Here is a 20116-nt window from a genome sequence, read left to right as displayed (position 1 = left end):
GCATCAATCTCTCCCAACGATTCCATTATCATCAGCATCAATCTCTCTTGGCTTCAAGTTATCTCAAGTCTACATGGTGTGTCTTTTAATAATGGAATGAAAATCAGTGTTGGTATGAATAGAAAAATAGGGACAAAAGTTAGATTGGTATAATAGTTTAGAGCGAACCACTGTTTGCTATAGTCAGGCTGGAATGATGAAGATTGCTACCTAAAGTTATACAGTCATAAAGTCATAGAGTTGTACAGCATGGAAACAGACCCTTCAGTCCAACTCGTCCATGCCAACCAGATATCCTCAATAAATCTAGTCCCATTTGCCTGCATTTGGCCCATATTCCTCTAAACCCTTCCTAATCATATACCCATCCAGATGCCTTTTAAATGTTGTAATTCTACCAGCCTCCACCACTTCCTCTGGCTGAAAAAGTTGCCCCTTAGGTCCCTTTTAAATCTTTCCCCTCTCACCTTAAACCTATGCTGTCTAGGTTTAGACCTCACTACACTGGGTAAAAAGACCTTGGCCATTCACTCTATCCGTGCACATTATGATTTTATAAAACCCTATAAAGGTCACCCCTCAGCCTCCAATGCTCCAGGGAAGAAAAAGCCCTAGCCTATTCAGCCTCTCCCTATAGCTCAAACTCTTCAATCCCTGCAACATCCTTGTAAATCTTTTATGAATCCTTTCAAGTTTCACAACATCCTTCCTATAGCAAGGAAACCAGAATTGCATGCGGTATTCCAAAAGTGGCCTAACCAATGTCCTGTACAGCCGCAACATGACCTCCCAACTCACATACTCAAGTCACTGACAAATGAAAACAAGCGTACCAAACACCTTCTTCACTATCCTGTCTACCTTTGACTCCACTTTCTAGGAACTATGCACCTGCCCCCAGGTCTCTTTGTTCGGCAACAACCCAGGGCTCTACCATTAAGTGTATAAGTCATGCCCTAAGCTTCCCTTACCAAAATGCAACACCTCACATTTATCTAAATTAAACTCCATCTTCTCAGCCCATTGGCCCACCTGATCAAGGTCCCATTGTACTCTGAGATAATCTTCTTCGCTGTCCACTACACCTCCAATTTTGGTATCATCTGCAAACTTATTAACCATGTTTATATATTCACATCCAAATCACACATCTCAGTTTTGAACCTACCTCCTCACTATCTTTCTGCTCTCTTGTTCGAACTGTCGCACAAGGGAGAACATCTGTTCAATGTCCATCTCCCTACTCTTGTATTCCATACCCTTTCACAATGAACCACACCATTCCTGATTACTTGCTGTACCTGCAGTCTAACCTTCTGTGATTCATGTGCAAGGACACCCAGATCCCTCTGCATCTCAGAGCTCTCCCACTGTTTCAAATCCTTCCATCAGTATGAGTGGCCAGTTCTGTACACAGATGTTATCTTGCATGTTCAGGAAATACAAGAAAATTGATCTGGAATGCCAGGGTGGAAAGCCAAACCACCAGGCTGCTAATGCCCACCCCACTGCTCCTGGCAGCAAAGAAGGGCTTGCCCACCAGCCCCCCCACCCCGTCCCTGCCATCCTGGGGGGTATCTGATGTGTATTTACCTCCTCTGGTTGCGGGGAGCTGCCTTTGGGCGTTTTTAGGTGATGGTTACTCTAAGGGGTTGGTTCAGCGTGGATAGTCTGGACGTGATTCTGGAGCTGGCTGTCAGACTTGAACTTCATGTTGCAGTGTGGGCAGTGGCTCTTTTCTCATAGAAGAATCCCTACAGTGTGGAAACAGTCCTTTTGGCCAAACAAGTCCACACTGACCCTCAGAGTATCCCACCCAGTCCCATCCCCCTTTAACCCACCTAATCTACACATCCCTGAACTCCACGGGCAATTTAGCATGGCCAATCCATCTAGCCTGCACATCTTTGGACTGTGGGAAGAAGCCAAAGGAAACCCACACAGACATGAGGAGAATGTGCAAACTCCACACAGACAGTCGCCCAAGAGGGGAATCGAACCCAGGCCCACTTGGCCGGCCCATCCATGCCATTGCCGGGGCTCTGTTCCAAGACCTGCTGGCTGCCGTTAAGGCTGGTGGCCCCCACCATCGGGCTGCCGTGCTTGTGCCATTGAGGGTGGGAAATTAAAGAGGTATGAGGAAGAAAGGGTACAAGTCTAAAGTAGATGCAGGAATCAAGAGACAGGGGTGAGGAGGTGGTAAACATGCATAAATCTTTGAAGGTGAGCTGGCATGTTTGGAAAGCTGTTAAAAAGCTTACAGAATTTTAGGCTTTATAAATAGATGCATAGAGTACAAAAACAAAGAAGTTATGGTGAACTTGAACCTAGTTCAGCCTCAATTGGAATATTGTGCCCAGTTCTTTTAACGAAGGACATGAAGGTTTAGACAGGATGCTGAAATGATTCACAAGACTATTTCCAGGGGTGAGAGACTTGATTTATCTGAATAAATTGGAGAAGCTGAAGTTGTTCTCCTTAGAGAAGGTTGACAGGACACTTGATAAAAGTGTTTAAAATCATGAAGAGTCTGATCAGAGTAGATAGAGAGAAACTGGTCTCATTGGCAGAGTAGATGAAAACCAGAAGTCATTAATAAAAGGGGATTGGCAGAAAAACTAATGAGAACATATGGGGAAAAAAATATACAGTAAGTAGTCGGGATTTGCAGTGCACTTCATGAGAATGTGGGGGATGGAGATGGCGGCTTTCAAAGGGAATAGGAGAAACACCTGAAAGGATAAGAAATTATAAGAATATGGGAAAAGGGCAGGAGAGTGGAGCTAGTGAATAGCTTTTGTAGAGAATTGTAATGATTGTGATCTGAGGTCCCTCTAATCTTTCCAGTCGCTGAACAGACCTCGGAGGTCCATGTGTGGAAGCATCTGGAGACACCAGAAGTAAATACATCGACACATGGTGCCTATGGTTTCCTTTTGTACTGCAAGCATTTTATGTTTCTTTGAGTATGATATACTGCACAGAAGCAGCTATTCAGCCCAGTCAGGCCATCACGACATGTATACTCAACTTTGTGTGGCACACCCAGCTCATAATTCTCACCACTTTTTGGGCTAAAAAGTTTATTCCCAATTCTCTGTGGGATTTCTTGATGGCTTCCAATTATGCTCTGCCCAATAAGAGAAAATGTTTTCACTGTATCTATTCTGGCAAAACCTAAATCCTCAAATGAAAAAGAACCCATCAGAAATAAGGAAATCTGAAATGAAAAAAAGAAGTGCCGGAGAAACGGAGCAAATGTGGCAGCATCTGTGGGGATAGAAATACAGAGTTAACGTTTCCAGTCCTCTATGACTGTATCAGAACTTCATAAAGTTCATAAGTGTCGTACTGCTTTCGAAACATTAACTGTTTCTCTCTCCAGTGATGCTGCCCAGACCTGCTGGGTTTCTCAAGCACTTTCTGTTTTTATTTCATTATCCTTTCGAACCCTTCCTGCAATGTCTAGTGTACATGAACGTCTGGTGTTATCCTTGTAGGCTTTCTGTGTACCGCCTTCAGTGCTGGGTTTGCCCTTTCAAAAGTCCAATTATGGAATAGCGTGGTCCGTTTCAAAGAACTACATTTCCCACAGTGCCGCGCAACGTGGCACCCTGGCCGCATGCGCCATCCGTCTCCATGACCCGTTGACATCGTCACCATCGCGCGGAAGGTGTCTGCGTTTACTGACGTGGAGCTAAACCAATCGACATGCCGTAAATAGTGGCTGACGGTCATCTAACCACTCACTGGTAGGTTGGCGGGCGGGTCTTCAGGTGAACAGCCAGTCAGCAGCGTGGAGGTGGGACGGACTTCCGGTGTTGCGTTGCCTGGGTTGATTCCGGAGGCTAGCAACTGTTGCCTTGAGGACGAGCGCCATAGTCACCGTAGTCCTGGCGACTGTTACCCCGTCAAACAACAACTTACGCCACAAAGGTGATTCTTTTTTTCTCTCTTCTCTGATCATCAAAAAACTTCGTACGATAAACAAAAACACTTTTTTCCTGACAGGAGATTATAAAATACGGGCCAAAATTTTCAGCCAAAGAGATTAAAAAGATAAAAAAAATTAATATGACGATGCCAAAAGATTTTTCAGGCACAAAATGGCGGTTGTTAGAGTCCAAAGATCACTTTAAACTACTCAATTCCGGGAAGATACAGAGGCTTTATTCTCTTTTTGTAATAGTTATGAAGTAAATCGAACTTTTTATAAAAATTGTGATAATTTTTGTGGTGGTTAATCATGGTCAGATGTAGCGTAGGACGTGCCAGAAACAAACCCGAGGTAAAGCATTCCATAATTGTTAGGATGTGAACTTTAAAGATTTATAATTTTTGCGTGGATTTCATTTGTGCTGAAACTAAATATCTGTTGGTTATAGTGTAGTGAGTACAGTTATATGTAGTGAACGGGAAAGGAGGCGATGTCCGCTTTTTTTTAAGCGCGGAGCAGCCTGACTAGAGGTGGGGGAAGGGAGCTGAGGGGGCGGGGCCAGAGATGATTGATGACTTCCCTAACCAATAGAGAAGCTGATTCGTCTCCGTAAATGAGCCAATGGGGGCGCAGTTGGTGGGCGGGGTTGTTTAACAGCGCGGGAAGCGGTTGGGCACGAGGCAGAGCTTCAAATGCCGTGATGTCCCTGGTGTGGGCGTGGCCCAGGCCTGCCTTCACTTCCGGGTTTGGTATGGCGATGAGGATGAGTGTATTATCTGCTGCCATACGGGGACCAGCTTTTTTTAAGGTCCGACTTGCTCCTTCCAGCTGACGTTCTTGGTCAGTACAATCGAGGCTGAACTGCTGGTCTGCATTCACATAAGTTTATGGTATTCCCGTTCCTGAATCACAAGTTTCTTGTGTTCGAGTATCAACAAGAAAATAAGTCTTTTTGGATGCCGAATCAAAGCACAGTCTGCCTGTCTACATAGATGTAAATGATCCCATAGCACAATTTCAAAGAAGAGCAGGCGCTTATCCTTGGTGGCCTGACCAATATCTATTGCTTGATCAGTACAGAAAAAGAACGACTATTTAATTATCACATTGCTGTTTCAGGGAGTTTGATGTGCACAAATTGGCTGCTGTGTTTCCAACCTTACAACAGTGTCTCCACTTCAAAAAGTATTTCGATGGCTGTGAATGCTTATATTATTATGCAAATAATTCTGTTGGTGTAGTAATTGGTAACTATTATGATCAACCTTACTGAATAAATTGGATCAGGTGTAGGCTATTCAAGCCCTCCACCCTGCCCCACCATTGAACAAGATTGTGGTTAGATCAGTCACAATCTAACACCTCACGCCAAACTGATCCCCTGTTTCAATGAGGCTAAATAGGAGTCTTTACCTGAGGATTTTGAAATCGCACTATGAAGCCAATGACTATTTCAAGGTGTTAGGCAAGCATGCTTTAGTGTAGATCAGCTTAATTTTAGTTGATGTGGAGATTCCATGAGCCAGCGCTTGGGTGATGGTGAAAGAATTACCAGAGAAGTGATCAACGTTTGGTTTCTCAAAAACATATTTTTGCTACGAATTACTGCCTCAGGAAGTAAATTGTGCTTAACTTTTAGAAATCACTGATAGCCCTCATCTGGTGTGTGGCTTCCCTTTTGGGCATCACGCAAGAACGTTAAGGCTTAGCTCAACTCCATCTTTTTACTCTATCACCTTGTTTTCCCAAGTAGTCAAAAAATCTGCTTTCTTCTTTGATTACACTCAATGACTAATCATTCCAGTTCCTTGGAGTAAAGAATTAAAAAAGAAACATCATAGTCCCGAACGGCTGATCTCTTAGTCTAGACCATCCTAAACTGAAATTGTGACCTTAAAATCTCGAGCTCTGAGAGAACAGTGGCTGTTGTGGCAAAGAGACTGATTGCTAACAGTTGCGAGTCCTCTTTAAATCCTCATTGGTTTATATAATGGCAGTCATGTCCTCGTGGACAGATGTTTTAGCCCAATTTGTCTTGCAAAAAAGAAACTGGAAAAGTAGTGTTTAAAAAGAAACTTGCTGCAGTTGAAAGGCTTCGCAGCACATTTGACATCACCAGCAGCACCCCTCCACCCGACAGAAGAATCCCACTCCCCTATAAGCACCTATACATCCATACCACTCCAGATTTTCACTCTGGGGTCATGTGGTGCAAAGGAATTTAGAATGGAGTCACACTGGAAAGTATTGCCTTATTCTGAGACACTAATGCCTGGTTTCCACTACCCAATCATAGCAAAAAACCTCTCGGTATATATTCTTCAAAACCCCCTTATGAATTTTGTGTTTCAATTAGATCATTTCTCATTCTTCTGAATTCTAGGAAGTGTTTGCTCCCTCTGTTCAGATGATAATCCTCTTAATTCCAGAAATCAGCTCAGTCAACCTTTGTTTATGCTCCTTCTAAAAGTTAGCTATTGTTAGAATCTTTTTCCAGTTGGGCTGGAATAAACAAGTTGCATGTAACCACATAGAGGGAGCTGGTTGTTAGGAGGTATAAAGACTTAATAGTATGCACTAAGGATACAAATATACAATACATGTATCGCCTTAGTAGTGGCGGATAAGGAATCCAGAATGCTTGTGATTTGTTTTTGCTGATCTGGGGGAGGCAATGGCCTAGTCGTATTATCACTGGACTGTTAATCCAGAGAGCCAGATAACGTTCTGGGGACCTAGGTTCGAATCCCGCCACAGCAGATGATGGAATTTGAAATCAATAAAAAATATCTGGAATTAAGAATCTAATGATGACCATGAATGCATTGTTGATTGTCAGGAAAATGTCATCTGGTTCACTAATGTCCATTAGGGAAGGAAACTGCCATCCTTACCTGGTCTGGCCTACATGTGACTCCAGACCCACAGCTATGTGGTTGACTCTAAACTGCCCTCTGGGCAATTAGGGATGGGCAATGAATGCTGCCTAGCCAGCAACACCCTCACTCCATGAATGAATTAAAAAAAACTAATGAATGGGAAAATGCATAGTACAGTGCCCTCTACGATGATACGTGAGAGTTCAACATGTTAGGCCAAAGTGCAAATCAGTAGATTAGACAGTATGTGTAAAACCTCAAAATGCAAGTTACTCTGTGAATTAATCCACAATCCTAATGATTTACATCATGAGAAATGTTTTAACAAAACTATGACATCATGGTCATTGCATAAAAATGAGGATTGCAGCTTTTATTCAGGTATCTTACACTGATACAAGTTTGGGGTATTTAATATCTTTTGGTGTTCGTACCAATGTAGAAAGATTGCCCAAGACAGTGCATTACTTCCTTCTCCAAGCAGTCATTCTATACTTAGCGCACATCTAGTATGGAGACTATGAAGTTTTTTTTTAATATCACTATTGATAGAAGTAGATACATCATTGTGAATTAGAAATGTTGAGAAATAGTTTTACCTAATACTGCAGTGAACTGGTCACTATTGATGCCATTGACCAATCAGTTTCCAATAATGATACAGTTGAACTATATAACAGCGTGGACTAGTCAGATCATTAGGACAAAATGGAACCAGTATCCTCCATTCTTTTACTCCTTAATCAACCAGTTCAGAAACATTATGGTACACCTCTGTTGAAGGTGGAAGTTGAACCTAGACATTCAGATCTAGAGGTGGGGATGCTACCTCTGTGCCACAAGAGCTTTTTCACCAGTTTTCTAATCTCCCCCCTTTTGAGCGTGGTACTCACTTTGCCTCATCCTTAATGTGTCTGTTCAAAATGTTTCAATCCTGTTATGGTATCTCCCAGGCCAATCTTCAGTGCTGCCAACTGCTGCATTCACTAAAGTTTTGGAAACAGATCTGTTGTTTGGTTTTCATGCTGGCTCAAGTTAGGCAAGGTTCACAGCAGGATTCTGCTTTGCAGCAGATGTATAAGTTCTAAATTCAAACCAATCAGCTGAATTACCTAAGCCATAACTTTATTTTGGTACAGCATCCTCGTTGTCCAAGAGTTTCTAAACTTACATTTCCAAACATCTCTAAACTGCGATATCACAATGAGGCAAAGTGGAGAGGCAGGCCCCAACAGCTACTTCAGAGGGTATGAGGACTGCATCAGCACCATTGATGTTAGTAAGCATCACACTCTCTAGTCAACAGAAATAACCAACCTAAATGAGCTACAGCTACAACAAATTAAAGCATAGAAGAAACAGATTCACTATTCGGAAAGTTAGCTGCTATACTGATCTCAATACTGGCTAAGCCTTTGTTGTTGGCACCCTTCCATCCACAAGAAACGATGGACATGCAGTAAGCCATTTAGTTGTGGAGTCTTGACTTAGTGTACTTTTGCTGATGGCTGTGAAGTCCAGTCCTTGAAAGGCAGTTTCTACTTTAATTGTACATGAAGATGCTATGTGATATTGTGGCCTGTTTACAGTGTTATTGTCTCTTGCCAAGCTGCTGCAATCACTGGTTGTGGTGGTGCACATTAACACACAGGAGGCATTCCCATTTTTCTGAGGGCTGCTGGCTCCCAGGTGTAATAGTCAATGTTTAGGGCCATTATGTCAAGCTTGCAAGTATCCTTGAAGCGGTGCTTTGGGCATTCAACTCGTCAGCTGGCTCCAGTAGCCTCACTGTGTGGAAGGTATTTGGGTATGCTGCTGTCTTTCATACTGTGGATGTCCCTGATCCATTGAAGCCACCTCAGTTTGATTATTGTCATTTTGCTGGGAAGCTGTGCCTTTGAGAGGAATGCTACATTTGTAATTTTGTTGTGCTGTAACGTATCTATTATGTTTTAAGACTGACCTTTAGGATCAAGCTGATGACTTATAAAGTTTGGGTTCTCAGCACCCTGCTGTATGGTGGTGAAACACGGATGATTGATAGCCACCCAGAAAAGAAGTTGAATAATTTCCATTTTCACTATCTGCAGCACATTTGGGAATATTTTGGTAGGACAAATTTACAAATGTAGAAGCCCTCTCAACGATGGAGCTGCCAAGTGTGTGGTCTAAGTCTTTGAACCCTCTTAAGACTGCTACTGCTAACTCACACAAGCTCCCTGTTGTGCACCTGATCCAGATACTTGCAGCGCTACCCTGAACTTCAACTGCAAATTGGCTAGTATTAGAAACTTCCTTCCCATCCAACTATGGCTGGATTCTTTCTCATCTCTGTCTGTTGTGGCTTCTTCTTGTAGCCTCTCTCCTTGCCTGAATTTAATCCCGACTCCTACCTAGTATGTCTTGGCATTTATTTTTCTCTATGTTCTTACCTTTTAAGTAGTAAAACATAAAAATGCAGTGAACCAGTTAAAAAAAATTAACATGTCCAGACATGGTGGTAAATTAAAGAAGGTAAAGGATTGTAAGCTGGAATAATAGAAGAAGGGAGAAACAAAGTACATAGACAAGAGCAAGTATAATGGCTATACAGCAAGTGTGAAAGTTGAAGGTAAAATACGCTAACTAAACAGATCATGAGAGAAACATAGATTGACACAGAGATCAACAAGTAGTGTCTAATTATTACTATAAGTTTGCTTTCAGTAACATGCGATTTTGCTATTTGAGAAAGTGCAGCAATAATCATAACACAGCAATTCATGGTTCATTACAAGCTACTGTTGTTCTGTTTCTAGATCTGCCTACTCTTGTTACTTGCTTGTTTGTGCATTCCCTCCCTGCTGCTAACTTTAGACATTTCTAATCTGGGGAAATAAAACAAGTTAGTACACTGTATCAAGTTATTAATATTAAAGTATTGGTTGCTGACTGTGAAACATTTAAACACAGAAACTAATCTAATGGCATCAGGCTAGGCTATTTTATAAAACTCTGTTTAACTGATTTGCAGTTTCCAAAACTGGCTTCACAGTCATGTATTAATGGAGAATTTGTTGCAATTTAGCAGCCAAGAATAGCTAAAACATTGCCCAGATTAAGATTTGATTCGAGTATGCAATCATTCGTTGAGGCCTAAATTTTGCTATTATTTTCCGTCATTTACTTCGTTGCATTTTGGGCTAGTACTCCCCGAAGGAGACAATGAATTCTATATTAGCATATTTCAAGCTAGGACAATTTACAAGACAATGCTCTAAAATAAGTTCCACATGAAGAGGACGAGTTAACATAATTGTCAAATGTTTCAAAACAGAAGCAAAGTATTCATCCCTCAAATCTGTTTCAGTATATTTCCCATGTATGAAGCATCCTGATTGAATGCTACTCTCTTTATTGCCAACATATACTACTTTAAGCAGCTGTGTAGTTTTTTCTCTTAAATTATATCCCTCCTACAAATGTAAGATCATTTTTTTAGGGTAATTGGAAAAGTCACAGAAAAATTGGAAGAATTTGCTGTGATTATTTTCCTATCAGCTTTTCTTGTCTAATCTCCTAAAAGCATTGTTCCCATTGGCAAGCAGATTGGTACCATGTATTTTTTTCCAGATTGATACCTTGTTCATTTGTCCATTCATATGTAAGCACAGGCAGTAAGAGTTTGGAAATTATCTGTCAGGAAGCATCCAGGAATGATATTTGCCTTCTAGGCGTTACTTGCAAAGATTCAGCTTTAGAGTCATTGAGCATGGCAACAGCCCTTCGGCCCAACTCATCCGTGCTGACCAGGTTTCCTAAACTGAACTGGTCCTATTTTCCTGTATTTGGCCTGTATCCCTCTTAACCTTTCCTTTCCATGTACCTATCCAAATGTCTTTTAAATGTCGTAATTGTACCCGCCTCTACCACTTCCTCTGGCAGCTAGTTCTATATACGCACACCCTCTGTGTGAAAAAGTTGCCCCTTGAGTCCCTTTTAAATCTTATGCCTCTCACCTTAAACCTATGCCCTCTAGTTTTGGACTCCTCTAACCTGCGGAAAAGATCTTAGCCATTCACCTTATCTATGCCCCTCATAATTTTAAAAATCTCTCAGGTCACCCCAAAGCCTCCTGTGCTCCAGGAAAAATAGATCCAGCCTATCCAGCTGTTCCTTATAAGTCAAACCCTCCACTCTCAGTAATATCCTTGTAATCTTTTTTTGCTGTAACATGACATCCCAACTCCTGTATTCAATGCTCGGACCGATGATGGCAAGCTTGCCAAATGCCGCCTTCACCACCCTGTCTACCTGTCCACTTTCAAGGAACTATGTACCTGCACCCCGAGGTCTCTCTGTTTGACAACACTCCCTAGGGCCTACCAATAACTGTATAAGTCTTGCCCTGGTTCGTCTTACCAAAAGCAGTACCTTGCATTTGTCTGAATTAAAAATCATCTGCCACTCCTCAGCCTACTGGTCCAGTTGATCAAGATTCCATTGTAGCCTTAAACAACCTTCTTCGTTGTCCACTCTGCCACCAGTTCTGGTGAGATCAGCAATCTTACTAACTATGCCTCCTATATTCTCCTCTAAATCATTTATATAAATGCCAAACACCAGTGAATGCAGCACCGATCCTTGTGGCGCACCACTAGTCACAGGCTTTCAGTCTGAACAACAACCCTATACCACTATCCGCCTCCCACTCTCTCCCTATTTATTTCAGAACCCCCTTCCCCTCCCCCTTTTCTGATGAAGGGTCTAGGCCTGAAACGTCAGCCTTTCTGCTCCTATGATGCTGCTTGGCCTGCTGTGTTCATCCAGCCCTGCACCTCCACAGCCAGCAGCTCCAGAGGGGACAATAGCACCCAGCCCTGCCGAGTGTTCACCGTCCCCCCAGACCTCCCCCTTACTGAGGACGAACGGTCAGTCCTCAGCAAAGGGCTCACCTTTGTCCCCCTCCACCCACAGATCAACGAATACCGCTCGTGCTTGGACATAGAGCAGTTTTTCCGCCGCCTCCGCCTCCACGCTTACTTCTTCAACCGTGAACCTAACCCTCCCTCTACTGACCCCTTCTCCCGCTTCCAACACACCCCCTCCTGCTGGACACCACCCCAAGGCCTCCTACCCTCCCTCGACCTCTTCATCTCCAACTGTCGTCGAGACATCAATCACCTCAACCTCTCCACCCCTCTCACCCACTCTAACCTCTCCCTCGCAGAACGTGCAGCCCTCCGCTCCCTCCGCTTCAATCCCAACCTCACCATAAAACCCGCGGACAAGGGAGACGCAGTTGTAGTATGGCGCACTGACCTCTACATCGCCGAGGCCAGACGCCAACTCTCCGACACCACCTCCTACCGCCCCCTTGATCATGACCCCACCCCTGAACACCAAACCATCATCTCCCAAACCATCCACAACCTCATCACCTCAGGTCACCTCCCACCCACGGCCTCCAACCTCATCGTTCCCCAACCCCGCACTGCCCGCTTCTATCTCCTTCCCAAAATCCACAAACCTGAATGCCCTGGTCGACCCATTGTCTCCGCCTGCTCCTGCCCCACCGAACTGATCTCCAACTATCTGGACTCCATTTTCTCCCCCTTGGTCCAGGAACTCCCTACCTATGTCCGTGACACCACCCACGCCCTCCACCTCCTCCAGAACTTCCAATTCGCCGGTCCTCAACACCTCATCTTTACCATGGACGTCCAGTCCCTCTACACCTGCATTCCCCATGCAGATGGCCTTAAGGCCCTCTGCTTCTTCCTGTCCCGCAGGCCCGACCAGTCCCCCTCCACTGACACCCTCAACAGCTTAGCCGAACTCGTCCTCACCCTCAACAACTTCTCTTTCAATTCCTCCCACTTCCTACAGACAAAGGGGGTGGCCATGGGTACCCGCATGGGCCCAAGCTACGCCTGCCTCTTTGTAGGTTACGTGGAACAATCCCTCTTCCGTACCTACACCGGCCCTAAACCCCACCTCTTCCTCCGTTACATTGATGACTGTATCGGCGCCACCTCGTGCTCCCACAGTTCATCCACTTCACCAACACCTTCCACCCCAACCTTAAGTTTACCTGGACCATCTCTAATACCTCTCTCCTCTTCCTGGACCTCTCTGTTTCCATATCGGGCAACCACCTAGAAACCGATATTCATTTCAAGCCCACTGACTCCCACAGCTACCTAGAATACTCCTCCTCCCACCCACCTTCCTGCAAAAATGCTATCCCCTATTCCCAATTCCTTCGCCTCCACTGCATCTGCTCCCAGGATGAGGCATTCCACTCCCGTACATCTCAGTTGTCCTCGTTTTTCAAGGACCGTAACTTCCCCCCCCCTCAGTGGTCGAGAACGCCCTCAACTGTGTTTCCCACATCTCCCGCAACTCATCCCTCACACCCCGTCCACGCAATAAGAGCCAAAAAAGAATCCCCTTTGTCCTCACGTACCACCCCACCAACCTCCGGATCCAACGCATCATCCTCCGACACTTCCGCCATCTGCAATCCGACCCCACCACCAAAGACATCTTTCCCTCCCCACCCTTATCTGCTTTCCGGAGGGACCACTCTCTCTGTGACTCCCTTGTCCGCTCCACACTCCCCTCCAGCCCCACCACACCCGGCACTTTTCCCTGCAACCGCAGGAAGTGCTACACCTGCCCCCATACCTCCTCCCTCACCCCCATCCCAGGCCCCAAGAAGACTTTCCACATCAAGCAGATGTTCACCTGCCAATGTGGTATACTGCATCCGCTGTACCCGGTGTGGTTTCCTCTACATCGGGGAAAGTAAGCGGAGGCTCGGGGACCGCTTTGCAGAACACCTATGCTCGGTTCGCAATAAACAACTGCACCTCCCAGTTGCGAACCATTTCAACTCCCCCTCCCGTTCCTCAGACGACATGTCCGTCCTGGGGCTCCTGCAGTGCCACAACGATGCCACCCGAAGGTTGCAGGAACAGCAACTCATATTCCGCTTGGGAACCCTGCAGCCCAATGGTATCAATGTGGATTTCACAAGCTTCAAAATCTCCCCTCCCCCTACCGCATCCCAAAACCAGTCCAGCTCGTCCCCGCCTCCCTAACCTGTTCTTCCTCCCACCTATCCCCTCCTCCCACCTCAAGCCGGACCCCCATCTCCTACCGACTAACCTCATCCCGCCCCCTTGACCTGTCCGTCCTCCCTGGACTGACCTATCCCCTCCCTAACTCCCCACCTACACTCACCTTTACTGGCTCCATCCCCGCCTCTTCGACCTGTTTGTTTCCTCTCCACCTATCCTCTCCTCTATCCATCTGCTATCCGCCTCCCACTCTCTCCCTATTTATTTCAGAGCCCCCTTCCCCTCCCCCTTTTCTGATGAAGGGCCTAGGCCCGAAACGTCAGCCTTTCTGCTCCTATGATGCTGCTTGGCCTGCTGTGTTCATCCAGCCCTGCACCTTGTTGTCATAGGTATCTTTGAGCCTAGTATTGTGATGCTGTAAGTTAAAGGAGTAATGCAACATAATCCCGAACTAAATTAGCTCAGTAATACGCTGGCTAAATTAATTTTTATTGACTTTCTTATCAGTATAGTGAACAAAATTGTAATATTGGTTTTACTAGTCAATGAATAATAAGAATAAATCATTATTACAAATACATATATTTATGTCTTAGTGACGAACTTTGTGCTCCTTTTGTAGAAATTGCTAATCTTAGATGTAAATGTAAAGTTGCCCTGGAATTATACAAACAACATTCAATCCAAGACTGGGGAGGGCAAAAATAAGATGCAAAAGACAACAAATTGATTTTGTTTTTATTTTTCCTTTGAGAATTCTGCACTTTAATGTCAAAAGTGAAGTTATAGCCTTTTTCCGCTACTGTAAGATTGACATCTTGATCTGCCTAGAAAATAAATTCTATAGTGAGCTATCCCTCAAAGTTCAGTATGCTAATTGATGATAAAACAAAAAAAAGGCTATAAGCACAAAAGCCAGTGAGTGTAGAAAGCAGTTTGGATTAGTCACCATCCATGCATTTGTGTTCTGGCTAGGGACTTGCATTCCTACACATCCTGCTCCTGCACAACAGGTTGCAAGGGTCTAGGCCCGAAACATCAGCCTTCCTGCTCCTATGATGCTGCTTGGCCTGCTGTGTTCATCCAGCTCTACACCTTGTTTTCTCAGATTGCACTTGTTCTCTCTTTGGACAGTGGTGGTAATGTTGCTATTCATTTTGTTTTAAAATAAGTGCAATGGTATCTGGCTGCAATCTGTATACAATGTTCAGATGCCCAGACAAAACTGTCCCTTTGTAAAATGCTAATTGACTTGATGTCTTGCACATTTGAATAGGTTCTGTTTTCAATGGTGCATTAGAGTAGAAAGATAGTAATCAGTTGTCCTATTGCTATTTAGTAGTTCCAAAAAAAGAGTCTTCTGTGACTTGTGACAGTTTGACCATATAAGTAGATGTTCAATCCTAAGTTATTTTATACTATGAGCAGATTTCTGAAAGATACAAAGATGAACCCATTATTCATCAGCAACTGATTACTAATTCTGCAATTTGGCAATGCATGGTGACTGTTATTCAAAGAAGCATATTCTAAATTGTTATGGTCTTGTGGTACAGTGGTATTGTGTCAAATGCTGGGCCAGAAGATCTGTGAAGTCTCACGTGTCCTGGAGGTGTATCAGTACATGTCGGAGCAAGTTGATTCAAATAACTATGCAAAATTGATTAATTGTTTTTGAGGGCACAGATGAAAGAAACTATAATGTGTTATCAAAAAGAAGATCTCAGGCCTGGGAAAGGATGAATGTAAATATAATGGAATTTGAGGGAAAGAAAATATGGGTTTAAAATTGAAACATGACCTTTTTTTAAAAATATTTATGTGCTGTGTTTGTTCCTTGCCGCACAGCATTTGTGGCCATCCCTAATTGCCCAAGAGAAAATGATGGTGAGCTGCCCTTTGAAGTGAAGTCCATATGCTGTAGGTATACACTGTGTGCTGTTAGAAAGAAAGTTGCAAAATTTTGATCCAGTTACAGTGAAGGAACACGATATGGTTCTAAGTCAGGATGGCGTGTGGCTTGGATGGTAACTAACAGGTGATCATGCTCCTATGCATATGCCTCCCTTCCTTTTAGGTAGTCAAGTTCTTCGGTTTGGAAGGTGCTGTCGTAGGAGACTTGGTGAATTGCTGTAGTAGCTGTTGTTGATGTTTTATTCTGCTGCCCTGCTGTGCTTTTAGTGGAGGAAGCGATTGTGTGTTTAACGTGGTGGTATGGATGCCAAACAAATGAGCTGCTTTGTTCTGAATGATGTCAAGATTCTTGAGTGCTGTTGGACCAGCATTCATCTAGACAAATGGGAGTATTCCATCTCACTCCTGACTTTGCCTAGGTAGAATTATAGAGTCAAAAAGCATGGAAACAGACCCTTTGGTCCAACTTGTCAGCGCCAGCCAGACATCCCAATCTGACCATTTGCCATTTACCAGCATTTGGCCCATATTCCTCTAAGCTCTTCCTATTCATGCACCCATCCAGACGCTTTTTAAATGTTGCAATTGTACCCGCCTCTACCACTTCCTCTGGCACCTCATTCCATACATGCACCAACGTCTGCATGACAAAGTTACTCCTCAGATCCTTTTTAAATCTTTCCCCTCACCTTAAACCTATGCCCTCTAGTTTTGGACTCCCCCATCCTAGGAAAAAAACCTTGGCTATTCACCATATATATGTCCCTCATGATTTTATAAATCTCCTCTAAGGTCACCCCTCAGCCTCCGATGCTCCAGGGAAAAAAGTTCCAGCCTATACAGTTGCTTCTTATAACTCAAACACGCCAGTCTCAGCAACATCCTTGTAAATCTTTTCTGCACTCTCTCAAGTTTAACAACATCTTTCCCATAGAAGGGTGACCAGAATTGTATCAGTAATCTACTCACCAATGTCCTGTGCAGGTGCAACAATTCCTGTACTCAGTGTACTGACCAGTAAAGGCAAGCATGCCAAATGCCTTCTTCATCCTATTTACTTGCAACTCCACTTTCAAGGAACTGTGCACCTGCACCCCCAGGTCTCTTTGTTCGGCAGCATTCCCCAGGGCCCTACCATTAACTGTGTAAGTCCTGCCCTGGTTTGCCTTACCAAAATGCAACACTTCACATTTATCTAACTTAAACTCCATCTGCTAATGCTCTGCTCATTCCCCAGTTTGGTGATCAAATGGGCCAATCAGGAGATGAGTTACTTTCACAGAAATTTCAGTCTATAACCCTTTTTTTATAGCCACAGTATTTACTGGCCAAGTTCAGTTTATGGTCAGTGGTAACTCCTAGGATGTTGTTGGTTTCAGCAATAGTAATGCCATTGATTGTCACCGGGATTGGATTCTCTCTGGTTGGAGATATTATTGCCTGACACTTGTGTAGTATGTATGTTATTTACCACTTAACAGTCTAAGCTTGATATTGTCCAGATCTTGCTGCATATGCATATGTTTCAGTATCTGAGGAGTCTCAAATGGTGCCGAACATTATGCAGTTGCCACTTCTGATCATATGATATAAACGTTTATTATTAGGCATTTATTTTTCTTAGGATAAGATACAATAAAGTACCTTTTAATACAATACTTTGAAAGGCATATTAGTACTAAGTTAAAGAATATCTGACACATGATGTCAGAGGGACGGGATGGTTAAGTGCAGTACCATATGCCTAATAGGAAGCTTTGTAGTATGGTTAACTCTTGAGTGAGAGGACATTTTTAGTGTACTTTCCCTTCTACTGGTTTACAAAGCATATCATAATTTCTATTTGTTATTGAACTGAAATCTGTACTTTTTTTTAAACCATCGTTGTGATGTGACATAAAACACCTGTTTTTAATGACAGTTGACTATAGTAATTGTTCATATGCATCACCAGATAAAGTGATGGATGATGGTTATCACCGGGTCTCTTTACTGAACCAAGTTCATACTATTTGAAATATGGACTGCCAATATCTGATCATCAATATATCATAATATATTTTTGAGCTCCCAGACGTTAGCAAAACCTTAGGTGTGTCGTATTTCATGTGCATTTATAGACTAATTCTTGTTATTAAAGCAGGATGGAAATCAATCCTAATAATTCCAAACTTGGTAGATAGGTGACTAATTTTTTACAGAAGTGACCAGATTTGGGAAAGTGAAATTCAGTTGGATAGCTTCTAAGTGTTGTCTTGTAAATAATTTTCATTTCCATGTTTGTCCATTGCTATACTTTGGTCACAATAGCACAATACCAAGAGAAATAATGAAACAACTTGCCCTCCTGGGTAATTCTTGAAGTGCAGGTGGTAAGATTAAAATCTTTGCCTTTTACAAGATTAAATTTTCCTATTTTGAACAAATCTATCATAGAAAATATCCCTTTTTAGATTGTAAAACCAAGCAGATTTCAAATTGATTGTCACAAGTGGTCTCACCTCATGCATGTTTTTGCCTACTCATGTGTGACAAAACTTGTTGAATTTTTTGAGATAACAAGTGTAGAAGATAACGGAGTGTTAAATCAAGTTGTTCCCAGAAAGTATTCAACAAGGTTTCAGAAGTGTAAACACATGCATTTACAGAGCACCTTACTGTATTAAAATGTGATAAGTTCTTCATGGGGCCATTATCAAACAAAATTTTGCATTAAGGCACAAGGAAGTGTTAAGATGAATGACGAGAATTTGACCACCAAAATGACAGCAATAGAAGTTATTAGCTAGGATGATGAAATGCCCTATTAGAAAATGTGAGAGAAAAACAGCCTCAGTTACTCACAACATAGACACTTTGACAACTTCACTTGCTGAATTATTTCTGTTAATGATCTAGTGGTATAAGGATTGTCCATGTTGCTGTTTTCTGGAACAAAGACTGAGATCTTTTGACAATGTCATGTACTTAAATGAATTAAACTAAATCTTGGCTTCAGACTTTTAACGTGGGACTGATCCAGCATCTAATGGAATGCCTTATGACCAAAGTAAATCTTGTTCAGGTTTTTTTTGTACATTTAATTTGTACAGGGGCCTGTGTATGAAATACTATTAGATTATTTTTAGTTATGTGTCATTGATTGATTAGGCACCAAAGACCAGTGTCATCCCCCTGTGCATATCACCTTTTTGTCCTGTGTTGTCGTTCGGCAACTTTCAACATAGTGATTGAAGTTTAGATTCGTCCAATATATCCACAAGTTCTACTCAGGAAGGGAATATCTGCAGAAAAGGACTGTGGAAGACTATATGAGCAATACTGTTATTTGTAGGAAAAAAATGTCTGGGAGAGCCACTGAACAATTATTTTGCTAGTTTGCTCAAAGCAGTAAAAGTTTTATTTTAAATACAGTAGAATTCATTGTCTTTATTTGATCGTTGTGAACTTTTGCAGTTTGCAAAAAGGTACAACAAAAGTCTTCAATTGTTTCACCTCACCATCCTAGCACCATCATGAATATTACAAGGGAAACACAAGATTCCAATCATATGCTTCTCAAATCCCATATTGATGTTAAATCTCTAAGTTGCAGTCATGCCAGAGCTGAGATGGTCTAGATATCCATTGAGGATGACTGACAATAGACCGGTTAAGCTTGTTTTCATCTCCTGGCTTATAAAGAATAAATCATCGTGTGGTACAATGCCATTTGCCAAAATGGTGCCTCTGTGATAGACATGTTGACATTGCACACTCAAAAAATAAATGAGAAAAGAAGGGGCAGACAAACAAGAATCAGGCTGCAGCAGCAAACTCTGCACTCATCGGTACTAAATATATTACATCTATTTGCATGTCTTATGAGTAAGCCCAGGAAAAAATTGTGAAGAGAGGTGATAAAACACTCAAGTGTAGTAGCTGTAATTCAATTTTTTCTGGTATTATTCTCTTTAGTCCCTTCAAAACAGTCTGTGACCCATGAATGAAAAGATTACTTTATGGTTCCACCAACTACTTGAACTAGAAAAAGGGGCACGATATCACAGAACATTTAGATTGTTCAGAGAAGGCATGTGACCATGCTTAGTTGTTATTAACAAATAATTAGGTAAATATTTTCAAGTACAACTTTCAATGATTTTGAAAGTATTTTCTTACAATATGCCGTGCCTAGACATTCTCTTCCAAGTTTTGTTCTTCCGTGTATGACTCTGGCATGTTAAAGATAATTATGAACTACAGAATATTGACTTCTGCAGTTAATGCAGTAAACCAAATTCTTCATTCAAGGAGCAAGTGAAATCTGGTTTATACTCTAT

General features: G+C 42.7%; 1 protein-coding gene across 3 annotated transcripts in view; it reads left to right on the top strand.

The window, feature by feature from the left end:
- Positions 1-3840: 3840 nt before the first annotated feature.
- The window catches only part of LOC109916534 (MHC class II regulatory factor RFX1-like), a 100855-nt gene continuing 84579 nt past the window's right edge, over positions 3841-20116 (top strand). For all 3 annotated transcript variants that reach the window (XM_048618000.1, XM_048618001.1, XM_048618002.1), the window contains exon 1: positions 3841-3936. The gene's annotated coding sequence lies outside the window, so the exon portion shown is untranslated. The remainder of the gene's footprint in view (positions 3937-20116) is intronic.

Source organism: Rhincodon typus, chromosome 38, assembly GCF_021869965.1.
Source record: "Rhincodon typus isolate 14 chromosome 38, sRhiTyp1.1, whole genome shotgun sequence".
Lineage (NCBI taxonomy): Eukaryota > Metazoa > Chordata > Chondrichthyes > Orectolobiformes > Rhincodontidae > Rhincodon > Rhincodon typus.
This window is presented reverse-complemented; position numbering and strand designations above follow the sequence as displayed.